Source organism: Triticum aestivum, chromosome 5D (genome assembly GCF_018294505.1).
Source record: "Triticum aestivum cultivar Chinese Spring chromosome 5D, IWGSC CS RefSeq v2.1, whole genome shotgun sequence".
Classification (NCBI taxonomy): domain Eukaryota; kingdom Viridiplantae; phylum Streptophyta; class Magnoliopsida; order Poales; family Poaceae; genus Triticum; species Triticum aestivum.
Window position 1 is genome coordinate 98,844,056 of NC_057808.1, and position 12,997 is coordinate 98,857,052.

The 12,997-nt window shown below is 46.5% G+C and overlaps 1 long non-coding RNA gene across 4 annotated transcripts; it reads right to left on the minus strand.

Moving 5' to 3' along the window:
* Nucleotides 1-1,735: 1,735 nt before the first annotated feature.
* On the minus strand, nucleotides 1,736-6,704 carry LOC123124430 (uncharacterized). Of its 4 annotated transcripts, none has more exons than XR_006461079.1 (7): nucleotides 6,128-6,704; nucleotides 5,864-5,965; nucleotides 5,606-5,657; nucleotides 5,176-5,299; nucleotides 3,795-3,926; nucleotides 3,361-3,550; nucleotides 1,736-2,195 (listed from the first exon to the last, which is right to left on the minus strand). It is a non-coding gene; the product is annotated as an uncharacterized lncRNA (long non-coding RNA). The 4 variants fall into 4 exon arrangements; XR_006461078.1 differs by having other exon boundaries at nucleotides 1,737-2,195; nucleotides 5,864-5,953; XR_006461080.1 differs by having other exon boundaries at nucleotides 3,795-3,921; nucleotides 5,864-6,704.
* Between the last annotated feature and the right edge of the window lie 6,293 nt (nucleotides 6,705-12,997).

Genomic DNA, 12,997 nt, shown 5'->3' on the forward strand with positions numbered 1-12,997 from the left:
CTCCAACTCAATGATATCACTAGGGTCCATCCAATTCAAATCTTTCCTAACTTGTTGCAAGAGCTCCGCATAGCTAGGACTACTATCAAACACCATGTCAAACTCATCCGGGTCCGGTTCTTTATTGCCTTTCAAAAAGGCGTCTTTGTCCCCATGATGAACAAACACACATGTTCTTCCCATCCCTATAAGCAATGAACACAAGGTAACATTGCTTCCATGAGTACTAATCCATGGATTAACACCGAATACAAACCCTAATATATATATATGAAACAACAACCCTAACCCTAACCATAACCCTAACCCTAACCATAACCATAACCCTAACCATAACCCTAGCCCTAAACCTAACCCTAGCACCAACATAAGAACACCCATGAGAATAACCCTAGCATACTAACAAAGCCTAATCATAGAAATTGGCAAACAAACATCTCACATCTCCATGCAAATCTCTAGATCCAAACAAAACTAGGGTTTCCCCAAACTACCAACAAATGAGCAATGGGAGAACTTTACTTCGATCAAAAAAAGGGGATCGGAGATTATTACCTTGAGGGAGGGTTTGACTTCGAAATCCACGGACAAATTCTTCAAATTTGCAAGATTTGGAAGAAGATTTGAGAGGGGGGAGAGTGGGAGAGGGGGCAAAGCTCGGGGAGAGAGTGAGAGAGTGTGTGGTGGGGGGGTGGGGGAGGGGGGCCCAGCCAAGTGGCTGGATAAGTCACAGTGCAGCGCCTAGCCGCTAGGCGCTGCACATTACACGTGTAGCGCCTAGCGGCTAGGCGCTGCACATTACATGTGCGACGCCTAGCTCGGAGGCGTTGCACTGCTGGGTGCGGGCCATGGGCTACCACGGTGGACAGAGGTGCAACGCCCCGGAGCTAGGCGCTGCACCGTAGGGTGTGGCGCCGGCGTGGCGGGCGCTACACAAAAGGGTCAGGGGTGTGAAATAGTTTCGCACCCAGTTCATTCTGTGAATTTATTTCGTTTCCAGGTCAAAATTGTCAAATTTGCCTGGGATCGGCGAATCCCGACTGCAACGCGACGTGCAGCCAGTGCCACTGACGAAAGGGACCAGGAGCAGCACCAGCCCACCCGTCATCATTATAGGACAGACGCGGGTGCATAAGCCGGGTACACACACATCGTCCTATCCCTGCGCAACTGCTCCCCATAACGCACGCAGCGGGCAGTGCGAGGAGCGGTCCCCCACGCGCGTTTGACCCGCGACGCGACGCAGGAGGCAATGCTCACATGAGAAAGTCACAGAAGTGAGACCGACTTGTGAGACCAAATAACAGGCAGGCCCACTTGCAGCCGCACAACAGGCGAAACGGAGGGGCTAGCGGGAAGCAGAAACAACGCAGCGTCCACGACGCGCGCACGCGGCGCGGCAGAAGAGGCCGCTCGCGCACCCCAAAAAGGGCACCCAGCCAATCGGAAATCGCCCGAGCCCACAGGTCATTCCCCGTCCACGTTTCACCGCGCGGTCAAAACAACAACAGACGTTTTCCAGCCAGATCCGACGGACAGCAGCAAAAAAAAGACCGCGTTGACCCTGATCAAACGGCCAACGAAGGCTGAAATCGGGGGAGCCTTCTCCATGCGAGTTGGCCAGCCTCATTGTTGTTTTAAACTAGATCGGCAACGCGCCTTGGCGCGAGGGTGCCGGTCCAACCAATATAGCCAAGCGATGAAAGATCAAACTGCATGATGCACCAGTAGGAAGCAAGTTTACCACATGTAAAACGTCAACAACCGATTTTTTGGTTCAGGGGAAAGAATAAACCATTTGATGAACTAACAATAAACCAACTTTTATGAACAAAATCAAGAGTACAGCTTGAACCATGTGATAAACTAACAATAAATCAAGATCATCTCTCAATGGCAATATGCATGTGTTGTGAAGATGGAGGCACATACATGTGTGATGCCCAAACAAAGAGTTTGATATTGCCGTCATGCCACGATGACCAAACAAATGCAGTTCTTCTCTGGTGCAAGCATGACCAAACAAATGCAGCAACACTCATTCATTTCTCTCTTTATATGAATAACCGACTCAGCATTCTGGCACAGTGGTATTCAGCCAGTAAAATCAGGATTATTTGTTCTCCTAGTTATTCTGTTGTCAAATAAATTTCTTCTCATGATCGGTGCACACAAGAGGCCATAGCTCTGGGTACCTGTGAAGCAAATAATAAAATCAGTAAAACTGGCTCATATTACTATGTCATGTATAAAGATTAAAACTATAAATTTTCAGCTAGTTCCAAACATAAAATCTGGCATCATAGTTACTGAGCTTATCTGCGTGCATCAAACAACGCAGATGGTAGGGGCAGCGTTGCATCTATCAATAAGAGAACAGTCACAGAGCTAATGCTAAACCTCCCAGATGAATCGGTATAGGAAATATCAGACATATCCAGACAGAGCAACATGAGGCACTAAAGTTGAAGAAGAGTTTGTAGATTTGCACTGATGCATATACAGTTTACATAGACCTTCGTTTCCATCAGATGAGAATAGCTTGGTAAATGAACTTGCTTCACAGCTAAACAGTTTGCCGACAAAAATAAAACTCAGGTCTCTTGGACCATTTGCTAATCACATGATCGGTAAATGGGAAAACTCATTCCAAACAAACTATGCTTAAACTAATTAATGATTAATCAGTACAAAACAGAAAGAGGATTGCCATCATGTATGTGATAGATGTTTGCACATATATCATTATTTCCTCACAAAGCAAGTAGTACGGCTGCATTGGCTTTAGATGCACCCAATTTAGTAATCCTTTTATCTTTAGTTGTACGAAATTTAGAAATCTATCATGTAACTTATTGGAACAACTCGGCAAGTGAAAACATCCTTTATCTTTAGCTGTACCAAATTTGGAAATCCTATGTTAGCCCTGAAGTTTTGTAGTCACTTCCCTCACAATCAATAAGGTCATTAAGATCTTGCATCCAAAATGAAAGATATAAATTTGCTATAAGAGAAGATACAATTTTTGTATCATTCAGCTCTATAAAAACTGTACAACCATAAATTTGCAAACAGGAGGAGGTGAGTAGAGCCGTGAGTATCATTTTGGTTTACATAGAAAATTAGGAATTTGCAAACAGGAAAAGGTTTATCTATACATATCAGCATGGTTATATATCAGTATTACTATTTGTCAAGATCGGGAGATTTGCTGCTGGGATTAAGCCAGCCTAATGTTGGCTGTTGCTAAATCTTGCTGACATTCATAGAATTTCAGTGCAAGTAGCAAGCAGCCAAGCACACACGTAACACTTTAGCAGTGCAAGTAGAAATGTAGAGAAAAAAGAACGGAGAGGCTACCTGCAGGCTGCAGCAGTTGGAGCATGGAGGCGGCTGTCGGAATGCATGAGTTTTCACAACATCAGAGCAGGGCCGAGAAGATCCTGGCTGAGGCGGAACGAACCCAACGGCGGATGAAGGATACTGAAAGTCTACAAAACAATTGGCCATACAAAGGTGGCCACATGTAGTCCTTCGAGTCTTCCTTGACCTGAACATCAGAAATCACCAAAATCAAATAAACAACACAGAAAGGTTCTCTGAACCCAAATCTTTTCTTCATAAATATGGAGAAACATTGATGAACAGAGCAATCTTAGGTCATATAATTTTTTTAAGATATTATAAGCAAGAACACGAGATAAGAGCGCTATAAAGTGCAGCTAGCTACCAAATTTAGTTTAGAATATATGCTAGCAAAATAGACATCTACCATGAGAAGGAAAAAGACAAACCTAAGAAGATGATTGATCATTTCCAAGGAAGCATATATTGACCTTAGAATAGGGATGATCCTTCTTGATTGTGAACTTATCAGCACACCATATCAATTCTTGCTACGGAATGTAGCTCGCTAGCAGTCTACACTGCAATAAAAGAAGATCTAAGTAAGTGCACATTTATGCTCTGCGCAATGGGTCAGCTTTTGATCCAATGGTCAAGGTCTTTCCATCCCGTGATCGAATGGCCAGGAACGCATCAAAAGGATGATCCAACATCCAAGAGCCGCTAAGCTCTGAGAAGCCTCACAATGTCCGAAAGACCAACATCGCATTTAAAAGCACAGAACCACAGTTTGTTAGTATTCATTGCCACAACAATATGAGCATGGGCTTTTTATTTATATTGTTGCGTCACTCCCCAATTAACCCCTTCTAGATAATATTGATAATTGTAATTTTATTCTGTCCTGGGAAAGGGGATAAGAATCTATTTTGTTATTCTGATCATTATGCGTGGGATTAGTCGACTGTCTTTTTGACAACGCAGCCATTGTACATACCATACGTGTTATTTTGTTTGTTTGCTCATACTTCTCCGAAACTGTCCAGTTGAAGCTTTCAAATGTGGAAAGAGTTAACATAAAAAATATTCATTTTATTTTAAAACTGCAGAACCACTGTACTTGACCTTAATCATGCCATTTATTTCAGCACGACTAATCATGTTCTAATATGGAACTTGCATTTGTTGGTAGGCACTAATAAGTACATATGTATCGTTAGAAGGGTACAATATACCCTGGGTTCTATCCTCAGGTCTACCTTGACTGAGGCATCACTCTTTTCTAATGGCTTGGGCACCCAATAATAATCAACAAATAGGTTAGTATGCAAGAATGGTTAAGAGCATAAGATTGGGTTCTTTCTACTACACCAAAGAATATATAGACAACCGTAATCGAGAAAATAAGGAAAAAACTCCAATGCAAAACCATGGAAATAAAATCAAAACTTGCAGCATTAACCGGTTCAACATTTCTCTAAGTTATTCAACTGAAATAAAGATATATGTGATTACATAGCTGACATCTCTGAACCATAATAAGAAACTTAACGAATATAGCAAGATCAGAAGATGGAATATAGGTAGAGGAACTACATTTGAAGAGAGTTCTTCCCAAATTTTATTGTTTCTGGGCAATGGTAAAAAAATATACATAAACAATCTTACTACAGAATTGGCTTCTCTGAAACACATGGCAGAGCAAACAAAAAGAGTGATCACCCTCTCTCCTGGTGACCAAACCAAGAACCAGAGATAAAGTACATATGGGCACACGTTTCTCTCTCAGAAGGAAAGACCATTTCTTATTACAGAAAAGGGGATACGTACAATGTTAGACATGTGTGTTGGTCAATAATGCCTCAAATGGTGCACCACTGAGATTTTCCATTACCAGCTTCATATGGAGCGGTGATACGGTGCTCTCTGCTTGTGCCTGGCTTGGCAGCTTCCTCTAGACCAGCAAGACAATAAATAGATTAAGAGAGTACCTCATCAAACTCAAGATTAATTTATAGTACCTAAACAGATCCATAAAATCATTTTATTATTTCTAGAAAATATAGAATTATCCAACATGTAACGGGTGAACCACCATCACAACACCAGCATCTAGAATAAGTTGATATGCAGAAGCATGGCCACTAAGAATAATGCATAACAATGATTTTTTCCCTAGATATAAGGGAGGCCTAAAACAAAATCATTTACTTCCATAGCACATCATACAATGCCCCATTAAAAGAGTTCTTCAAAATACCTTGCAAGCGCCAGATCGAACAGGGAACGACGGAGGAGGCCACCCGCGGTTGCTGCCAAAATTATACAAATTGATTAAGACTAACAACTAATGCTTGGAAAGGGCATTATTTGTGCTGTAGGATTCTGAGAGGCACAGAAAAGTTGTTCCAAGTTGACCGGGCCAAACATATACTCAGTGTAAGCCCAAAAGAAGCAGACCAACAATCTTGAGAAATCTTATATTGAAATGCATATGTAGAAAGGTTTATCCTACTACCTTGCCACCGGCTCGTCTCCTATAGCACTTGGATGAGAACAAAACTTCATTTCCAGAGAGCAAGGGCACAACCTTGGGCCAAATCCAGACCTGCACATATTTCTAAATACATGTATTTAATCTATGTAATGTATTACATGTGATGGCTAATCTTCTGTGCAGACTACTTGGATTTTTGTCAAACACCTTGTGGGCATACATAAAACCGGATCAGCAGTAAGAAAATTATGATGAGGATTAGAGAGAGAGAGAGAGAGCACGAACACGAGGATGCCGGTCCGGAGGGCAGCGGTGGCACCGGAGGAAGGAGCGACACCACGGCGGCAGAGCTCTCCTTAACGCCACCACGCCTCTCCCTCCCGGAGGGGTGGGCGATGGTCGAGGACGGGGCAGCCGCGGGGGATGGCATAGGCGCGTGGGCACCGCCGCCGTGGCTCACCTCACCACGAGGTCCTGGTTCCTCTCAGATGCGGCCTAGGAGGACGCTCTCGCGTAGTGCGGCGTCTGCTCGTGCTGCCTCCGCCGAGCACCGCGGAGGAGGAGAGGTCGCTACGGAAGAGAAGGAGGAGGCCAAGGCGGCGGCCAGCTAGGTGAAGGAGATGGCGGCGGCGTGGGATTGGCTCTCGTCGACCTCAGAAAAGACGGGACGACGGCACGTCGACCTCGTCGCTCGCAACCCCCATCTTCTTCTCTCTAGATGGGTGGCGTGAGGTCGAGGATGGGTGCCCGGGCGAGTGTCGGTGGCGGCGGCCAGCGGCGGGGAAGGGAGGCGGGCGCGGGTTAGGGTTTGGAGGGAGAGAGAGAGAGGTGAGGCGAGAGGAAAGGGAGAGGAAGAGGAGAGGAGCGACACGAGGCGGCCGCTGGGTGGAGCCGCTCCGTTTTATACGCCAGAAGATGAAATGACGGAAATGCCCTTGGCGGGGCAGTTTAATTACAGGCGGTGGCACGAACGAGAGAGACTATTCATTGTAGCAGTGTCCGGTCCTCATCCGACGGCCAGGACCATCCGAGGGCGAGATCCGACAGCCGAGAACGCATCAAGTAAACGATCGAACGGCCAGAATGATCTAAACTCTGAGAAGCCTCAGGGGCTCCCAACTAACATAGTAGGAAGATTGTGCACATATACAGAAGCACAGTGGTCGGTGGGTTTAGCGTGCATGTGTGTGACGCACCTCTGTGAACCAGTACTAGCTAGCTAGTGTGCAATGCAACTCTCCTCTCTCTCTCTATCTATCTCTTTCTCTCGCTCTCTACAAATACAGAAGCACTTTTTCTTTCCCTGCTCGCTCTCCCCTGTCACGGAACAGAAGAACCCAATAGAAAAAGAGAAGGTACGAAAATCACACAGGAAAAAGATTGTAGGTTCTTCTGTTCCTGCAAAAAAACGAAAAGGAAACTTTTTTTTTAACACGTACGGTGGTGCCGAGTTTTCACACATGTATACATGGTAGAGACAAGCTAGATTATTTGATCACCATGCTAGTATCTACTAATACTAGTTAGGATCCCTAAATATCTATCTTTGCTTTTTAGTCAACAGGGGCATGCACGCTGCATGACGTCCTACGCGTCTAGATAGCCCTGCCAGAGTCGGACCAGTGCTCAGTTACCAAATTTAGCTATAGGATATTTGGTGCTTTGTTTCGGGTGTACTACTCCAAGTCGAACCGACCCTCTCTTGCACCACTAGCTTATCGCGATGGAGAATTAGACTACAGTGCTACACGCACTACGACTAAGAGCGCGTTGATAGATCGACCCGAGCCGGGCAGGCCGCCATGGAGTAGTAGGCACAAGCTACACTGAGTTACACATTCATTTACATGAACCCTCTCCCACGCTATCTTCTTTTCCTGCCCAAAACTGTCAGCGCCGCTTTAGAGCGTGAGCGTCGCGTTCATGTTGGTCCAGAGTGGACGCAACCTTTCACTGAAACTGGCATTGAAGCGGCGCATCGACCGAGAATGCCAACCGTGTCATTTCCCGGTGCACACGACTTCTCTCCGCATTCGAACAACACCCGTCCATCTGCCTCCCTGCATTAGACCACTAGTAGGAAAAGGGGCTTTTACCCCGGTTTGTAAGGGCCTTTTGTCCCGGTTTTCGAATCGGGACTAAAGGGTCGTTACTAAAGCCCTAACCCTTTAGTCCCGGTTCTTACACGAACCGGGACAGAAGGTCCTCCACGTGGCCGCTGCTGCCAGCCCAGGCAGGGGGTCTTTGGTCCCGGTTGGTGCCACCAACCGGGACCAATAGGCAGGGCCTTTTGTCCCGGTTGGTGTCACCAACCGGGACCAATAGGCATCCACGCGTCAGCATTTCAGGGGCTGGAGTTTTTGTTTTTTTGAAAGGGGGGTTGGGGGGTTAATTTAGGTGTTTCATATATTGTGTTAGCTAGCTAATTAATAGAGAGAAGTGTCCTCTCTTATCTCCGTGCTTGGTCGACGCTACGTACTATATACGTATGGAGAGGACTAGACATGCTAGCTAGTAATCAAATGAAGGAAACAGAAGATCGTCATGAACATATGCATACAGAGAGAAGTGATATCGACCACCTCTCCTTCTCCGAGAGATTGGTCGAACAACAAGTTCTCGTATATCTATCCGACACTACCGGCTACATATATACAATAATTATCTCTTACAATACAATCTCCTAATTAAATTGTAAGAACACAGGGTCCACATAGTATTCTCCGTTTTCAGCAATCACGTGGTCAAGGAAGAATGCCGCCAATTCCTCTTGAATTCCTCGCATACGATCTGGTGCTAGGAGTTCATCCCGCTTCCGAAACATCTAATTTGAAGAAGGGGGTCAATACATATATATATGAATACATGAAACTCAACACAAATGATGGTAATAAAATAAAATTGTGAATATTATTGCTTACGCACTTCATATTGTTCTTCAGTGTAGCCCCGCTCACAGGTCGTGTGGCGGATGGACTCGCAAACGTAGTATCCACAGTAATTATTCCCGGGTTCCTGCCACAACCACTTTACAAGAAATAGAGGTCAATCAAACTGATAAGCAAGCATGCTAAATGGTATTGATGAAACTAGCGCTTGAATCACTAGGAGATGCGCGGAACATACTACTATAGTACTTACTTTCGGGTGTTTAAATTGCAGCTTCTTCGGCAGTCCCGGAGCTTTTGTGGTGAATTTTCTCCAAACCCTGCCAGACAAAGAAAACAATTACTTGATATCAGGAAATGAACAAAGTTGCTGATATGGTGGATAATGATCGATTTAACTTACTTCTCGAGCATTTGAGTCATGTTCGCATAGTCCTGGGGATCTTTTCGTCTCGAGTCTAAGACGGTTACTACTCCATGCTCAAGCTTAATCTCTAGGAGAATATAGTGGAAGCTGCGCATGCATGCATAAGTCATCAATTACATTACCATAACCTGGACTAATAAGGGAAACCGAATATGCACAAGACAGTAACACTCACTTGAAGTTGTAAGGAAAGAGTATTATATCTTTGTTTTGATTTAATACCAACGATTGTAGCAAGTTGGCCTCGGCTTCTTTCGGATGTTTTTCAACCATATATGCATCTATGAGACCGATTTGTCTTTTCTTCAATTCGGCGATCTTCAATCTGCATAATATAGTGAGGATAATTATAAATACATGCAATGAAAGAGTTGACCTATATAGAGAGACTTAATGACAGAAGTAGTACTACTTACAGATAGTAGCAAGTGATCGTTGTTTTATCGAGGGCCTTTTGATTGTAAAACTGGAAGAAATCCTCAAATGGAACATTCAGCAGTTCAATTCCAACGAGGTCATGCTCCGATTTAACTCTCAGCATCAAAGTACTCGTCCCATCAGACTCTCTGCAGGTTTTCATGTACCAATCATGTAATCTTCGCATCATCGTTGTTAGAGATCTTTCATCTTTGACGAGAGGCTTCCCATAATGGTATTTGTGTTCGTCCACCTCCATGATTTCATAATGTACATCGTCGGGCAGGTAATCTCCAAGATTGCTATAACCGGGCACCATCCTCGGATCATTAGCGACAATGTCTTTTGACACCTTGAGCGGGGGGCATGATTGGTTCGCTTGTTCGCCGAGCTGGGCAATTTTTTTCCCAGCTCGTCGTTCTTTTAACCTTTGATCACTGACAGTACTTCCCGACCGCTCCGCTTCGGCATATGTCTTTGCAAGAATGCGCTCATAGTAGCCTCTCGGCGGAGACTTTGGTGGTTTTGTCAGGGCAGCCGAGTGCGCTTTGCTTTCACCGGATCTACCTTCTCCTCCGGAGGTGGATGTTTCTTTGCTTTCACCCCTTCAAAGAAGTTTGTCACTTCGGCTCGCACGATCTTCCTGGTTTCCTCCTCGGTCCTCTCGTATGGTAACTTCTCTGGAGTCTTCAAAGAAGGACCGAATCTGTATTGCCTCCCGCCTCTGGCAGCTGTACTGCTAGACGCCGGCAGAGCAGACGGAGCGGCTGCGGCTGTCTTCTTTCCTTGCTTACGAGGCGGAGGAGAAGGACTACGACGCGCCGGAGCAGCCGCAGCGGCGGCGGGTCTCTTCCGCCCTTGCTGACGAGGCGGAGAAGGAGGAGGCTGGCTGCTCTGGCGCGCCGGCGCAGGCGGAGAAGGAGGCGGAGTGCCGCCACGCGCCGGAGAAGGAGGCTGAGTGCCCTGATCACTCGCCGGAGGAGGAGGCGGAGGAGGAGGCGGAGTGCCGCCACGCGCCGGAGAAGGAGGCTGAGTGCCCTGATCACTCGCCGGAGGAGGAGGCGGAGGAGGAGGCGGAGTGCCCTTACTCGCCGGAGCCGTCCAGTTCGGAAGCTTTATGAGCTCCTTCCGCCATAGGCATGGAGTCTTCAGAGCAGAACCCAGCCGAGTCTCCCCTTCACCGGTAGGGTGGTCAAGCTGGAGCTCCTCAAATCCCTCCGTTATTTCATCCACCATCACCCTAGCATATCCTTCTGGAATCGGCCGGCAGTGGTAGGTTGCGCCGGGTTCAGGAGGTAAAACAGAGCCAACAGCCGCCTTGACTTTGAAGTTCTGCCATTCCGCCATAAGGTGGCAATGTTGAGACTCCGTGATAGCATCCACGGGGTAGCTAGCAAGAGCCGCATGCTCCAGCTGAAGCAGCTCGGTGGAAGTCACGCTGCTTCTCTGCTGAGATGGCGGTGTAGCTTCGGGGCCAGTTTCGGCATGTCGATTGCCGTCTCGTTCCTCTAGCGCTTGAACCCTTTCGTGCAGCTTCTGAATTTGGATCTGCTCCACTTTTTTCCTCCTCTCCTGGCTTTTGTAACCGCCCGCGTCCGGAAAACCATCCTTCCACGGAACGGAGCCTGGCGTGCCTCATGTCCGTCAAGGGTGCTCAGGATTCCCGAGGGCCATTGTGAGCTCGTCATTCTCTCTGTCTGGAACGAACGTCCCTTCCTGCGCTGCATCGATATATTGCTGAATCTTCTTGACTGATATTCTCAAAAGCTCATTTGTCCAAATGCACCTCCCTGATACAGGGTCCAAGGTTCCGCCAGCCCCGAAGAACCAAGTCCGGCAACGGTCTGTCCAGTTCATTGTCTGTGGTTCGATCCCTTTTTCAAGCAGATCATTCTCAACCCTGGCCCACTTAGGTCGGGCTTTGAGGTAGCCACCTGACCCCGTGCGATGGTGAAGCTTCTTCTTCGCAGCATTCTTCTTGTTTGTCGCTGACATCTTCTTACTCTTTTCCGATGTCTTGTGGGCCACAAATGCGGGCCAGTGATCTCTGATCTTCTCATACCGGCCGATGAATTCTGGTGTCTCTTCTTTGTCGACAAACGTTTTCAGCTCATTCTTCCACCTCCTGAATATGTCTGCCATCTTCTTAAGAGCATGAGACTTGATTAATTGCTCTTTAACTGGCTTCTCCGGATCCTCCTCTGGCGGTAGGGTGAAATTTGCCTTCAGCTCAGTCCAAAGATCATCTTTCTGCATATCATTGACATAAGACACCTCAGGGTCTTCCTTCTTAGGCTTATACCATTGGTGGATGCTGATCGGGATCTTGTCCCTAACTAGAACCCCGCACTGAGCAGCAAATGCATCCTTTGTCCGGATGGGTTCAATCGGTTGGCCGTCGCGCGCGATTGCTGTGATCTCAAACCTTTCATCCGAGCGCAACTTTCTCTTCGGGCCTCGTCTCTTTACCGCAGTTGTGCTCGATCCGGAGGGCTAGAAAAAAGAAGAAAGACGAGTGTTAATTAATATGTGTACATACCAAAACAATGAATGCATCAATTAGCTAGTCAGCACAGGCTTAACTAATATATTTACCTGGTCGGACTCTGTTCGGTCACCGGAGCCGTCACCACGGGCTCCTTATTGCACCAGCATTGGGTCACCGGAGCCATCATAATCATGTCTTTCCTCCTCCACTCTTCGATCACCGTAGCCTGCTTCTTCACCCTGTTCTTCCAGACCATCATTGTCGTTAAGATACGACAAGATATCACCTCCGGCTAAGATTATGTCCCCCAACACCTCTTCTGCTTGCTCGTCTCGTCCGTGCTCCATTGTTTCTGCAAATATTACAACATGGCAATTATTACACAAACATGACAGCAGGTGGATATATTAGTGCAAACGTAGACCTAGCTTATTCCGGGTTTGGGGTGGCCTCGGCAACGCTTCAAGGGTAGGGGCGCGGCGGGAGGGGGTAGGAGACCGACATCATTTTTTTCTAGGGTTTGGGTGCTCCCGTGGTATAAGTTATCACGGTCGAGAGGGGGTATAAATATCGACCGTCCATCATGTCGAAGTTATCTGGGAGGGAGTTATATATATCGACAACGACGACATACATACATGGGAAAATAATGTTATCGGGGAGGGGGTATATCGACCCCCCCACGTGTTGAAGTTATCGGGAGGGGGTTATATCGACAACGACGACATACGTACATGGGAAAATAATATTATCGGGGAGGGGGTATATCGACCCCCCCTCGTGTTGAAGTTATCGGGAGAGGGGTATATCGACGACGACAGACCCGATAAAACATAAGAAAACGAAGAAGAAATAAAAAGAGGAGAAGAAGAAAAGGAATAGAGGAGAAGATCGAAGAAAAAAAAGAAGAAAAAAAAAGGAGAAGAAGAAAGGAA